The sequence below is a fragment of the Tupaia chinensis genome, unplaced genomic scaffold (assembly GCF_000334495.1).
Source record: "Tupaia chinensis unplaced genomic scaffold, TupChi_1.0 Scaffold000116_1, whole genome shotgun sequence".
Classification (NCBI taxonomy): domain Eukaryota; kingdom Metazoa; phylum Chordata; class Mammalia; order Scandentia; family Tupaiidae; genus Tupaia; species Tupaia belangeri.
Genome location: NW_006159580.1, coordinates 1,054,216 through 1,058,050, shown reverse-complemented (window position 1 = coordinate 1,058,050; position 3,835 = coordinate 1,054,216). Strand labels below are relative to the sequence as shown.

Below are 3,835 nucleotides of genomic sequence, written 5' to 3'. Positions count from 1 at the left end.
CTTCCCAGGGCTCTGGCATTCGCTGCCCTCTCATGCCCTCTCGCCCGTCTCCCTCGGACAGCCACAGGGCTTACTCCTTCCCTTTATTCAGGCCTCTTCTCAGAGGTCTTTCCTGATCACCTTGGCTGATACATCACCCCTGCCGGCGCCTCCTCCTCCTTTGCTTTATCTGCTTCCTTGGCTGCTTTCTGGCGTCATATTACCTGCTTGTTATCCAGTCCCTTTCCCACTTTCTCCCTAGAAGTCAAGCTTTATGGGGCTAAGTGTGTATTTTTTCCCATCTGCGTCTCCAGGCCCTAGAACAGTGTCTGGCACATAGAAGACACACTTCGCGTATCTGTTGACTATTCGGGTCGCCCCACGGGCAGGGCCTCACTATTGTCCCACCGAAGAGTGGACTATTTGGATGGTTCTTTTATTTTTATTAATTAAAAAAAAATTTCTTGGGACCAACAGTTAGTATAATGGCTATGTCACTGAACTCCCATGTAGTCGACCGTGGTTCGAGTCCCGGACCCGGTGGCTTAAACTCAAGCTGGGCACATGTGCGTGCGTGCCCAAGATCCTGAGAGGAGAATGGAGGAGAAGGGATTGCAGCATGGCCATACCCCCTGTTGGGTGATTTCTTGCTTTGTATCTCTCTGTCTGTCTCTGTCTTTCTGGCGAGCGCACGTGCCCTATAGCAAAAACCTATCAAAATATTTTTTTCTTTCATTACACACACGCACCTTTGATAGGATCTTGCCGCTATGCTACAATCCTCCCCAATCCCCCAACCAGCCAGAATCACAGTCATGCATGGCATGCCTTATTAAAACAAACAAACAAAAAATCATGGCACTGGGTCCAGCAGGTGGCGTGTGGTTAAGGCCCTGGATTCTCAGATGGCCAACCACGGTTTGAGTCCTGGACCTGACAGCTTGAGACTTACACCAGGCCATATGTGCATGCGTGCCCAAAATCCCACTAGGAGAATAGAGATGGGATTATGGTATGGCCATCATTCCTGGGGTATGATTTCTCACTTTCCTTCTGTCTCCAGCAAGTGCATATGGCAAAAACCTAAAAAGAAAAAAATTAAAATAAAAAAATAAACAAACCTGGACACTTAGTGATTTTGCATGCCACCCTTGCCCAGGGACCATGCTAATTTCTGTATCATTCCAGTTTTTGCATATTTACAAAGTGAGCACTGGACTGTTTTTATGCAGTACCTCCAAATTCAGTGTCTGCCATGTGTAAATGTCATCAGTTCTTTCTGTTTTTTGTTTTTTGTTTGCTCGTCTGTTTTTTAGAGAGATTTTTTGGTACAGGGTGTGTGCGCTTATTGGAGAGACAAAGAGTCAGAGAGTGAGAAATTACCTCCCGGGGGAAAGCCATGCCACAGTCCCTTCTTCTCTATCCTCCTCTTAGAATTTTGGGCATGCACACACATGTGCCTGGCATGAGTTTCAAGCCACCCAGATCTGGGACTCAAACCATGGTAGCCTATGTGGGAGTCCAGAGCTTTATCCACTAACCCACTGTAGTCAGTTCTTAAAGGAATAGATGCTTTTGAGGTGGGACTCAAAAGCCACAGTCCTTCTCCGTCGTATTCTTCCTTGCCCTCTGCAGTGTCTTTAGATGCCATCTGAAAACATTGCTGTTTCTGAGGCACAGAGGACAGGCTTGCTAGACTTCAGCCTCATGTTGAAGTAGTTGAGCTGTTTTTGACACATCGTAGGCTTCTTAACCCTAATGCTATTAAATTGGCTCAAGCTTCTAGAAATTTCCATGAATCACTTAAGTCCTGGGGAGCCTATCACAGAATTTACAGTTGCAGAAACTGGAGTTTAGAGGATTAAGTGAATTGTCCAAGGTCACACAGCTGACAAGTGGCCCAGGCAAGTTTTGAAGCCAGGTCTGCTAACTGCAAGAGCCTAAGCTCTTAACCTAGATTTATCATACAGGATTGCTGTGACCACTCTAAGACCTGTCAGAATTAGCCTGAGGGTTTGCTCGGCGAATCAGGGGCAGCTATTGCATTTCTGTACAGTCTATACAGATTCAACTTTATTTAGGAATCTCCTGGGCCGTATTTTTAATTTTTTCCTGGTTCTCTTGGTGCATTGTACTCTGTTTTTGTTTGCTGGTGAGCAGCCCTTTGGTTCTTTCTGTTATAGGAAAACCTAGTAGGACAGCTGCGATAGGGAGGAAGACCTAGATTGTAAATAGCTCTTTTCTTGAGCTGCCAAAAAGGAAGAAACTTGGGTGGAGGGGGATGTTACTACCATCCTGTCTGAAGCTAAAATTCCAAACAAGGAGATGATAGTTCTCCATTTTCACCTAAGTTTTGTTTAATATACTTCCCAGTCCTCGAAATTTCTAGGTAGGCTGTGGAGGGGGATGCTAGTTAGAGAAAAGGAACGGGTGTAGAAGAGAGACCCTCTTGGTTGGAAATGTTGCCGTTTTCTACAAGAAAGGCCCTTTCTTCCTCGTCTTCCAGTTGTTTGGAAGGAGTTCTAGTGCTGGTATAGGGTGAGCAAACTTAGTCACCTCTAAACCATAGTCATGGAGGGCTTGCTCAGTCCTGCCGTCCTGTTAAAATCGAGGGCAACTTAAATCTTAGTTTCAAGGTTAATTTGGAACCTGGATCGAGATGGCTGGAGTTCTAATGGACTCTTTTTCGAAGTTATTTGCTGATCGGTCTGTGCTCTCAGCTACTTGAACCAGTACTGGTACTTCCTTCCTCGGCTCCGGTGGTCTATCCCAGTCCTCTTGCTGTTGAATTATGTAGAGCCTTGTATTACTGGGTGTCCATTTCACATGTCATTCCAATTAAATCATGCAGTCTTTGTTTGGCCAGATGCCAAGACCTCCGTAATGGGAGTTTTTGGATCAAATCATATGTGCTGATTTTGGTGCATGGTTTGGGGCGAATTTGTTTTTGAACTCTTAGTGGCACCTATTTTCAAATAGAATGATCATGTTTTTGGTGTGTCTTGCTGGCAGTTTGAAGGTTAGTATGAAAACTGCCTCCTGGATTTTCCAGATCCATTTCACTTTCCATCATTCTGATCCATTGTCAGGCACAGTTATATAATTTTTGGTTTAGAAAATGAGGTCATTGTACAAATGTGACAAAGGATAGAATAGCTTTTAGGTCCTTGTTTGGATACTGCGGTAGGAATCCAGGCTTAATGGAGGCTATAGGATATCAATATGTACTTTAGGCAAATCACCTTGTCTTCTCCATCCTTCGTGTGAATAAATAACCTGCTAAGCATGCATACTCCACTATTTTTTACAATTTTTAATTGATCAATAAAAATTAAATACACTTATTATATAGCATATGATGTTTGAAGTATGCGTATACTGCGGAATGGCTAAATCAAGCTAATTAACATATGTATTACCTAACGTATCTTTTTTTGTTGCGGAAACACTTAAAGCCTGTTTTCTTAGTGTCTTTTTTTTTTTTTTTTTTTTAGGTTTTTGCCATAGGGAATATGTACTTAGTAGGGAGAGACAGAGAGAAACAAAGAAAGGGAAAGTGAGAAATCCACCGCCTGGTGAGGATGGCCATGCCACAGTCCCTTTTCCTCCATCTTCCTCTTGAGATTTTAGGCACACGTGTACATGTACCAAGCATGATTTTCAGGCCTCTGGGTCCGGAACTTGAACTATGCTTGGCCGTGTGGGAATCTAGCACCTTAACTACTACACCATCTGCTGGTCCCTCTCTCTTAGTGATTTTCAAGACTATGATAATATTATTAGTATAGTAAACTGTAGTCACCATGATGTACAATAGATCTCTTGAACTTATTCTTCCTGTCTAACTGGAAAAAAC

The 3,835-nt window shown here is 43.5% G+C and overlaps 1 pseudogene; it reads right to left on the bottom strand.

Annotated features, from left to right (window-relative positions):
* Nucleotides 1-1,093: 1,093 nt before the first annotated feature.
* Nucleotides 1,094-1,193, bottom strand: LOC114007051 (uncharacterized; annotated as a pseudogene).
* Between the last annotated feature and the right edge of the window lie 2,642 nt (nucleotides 1,194-3,835).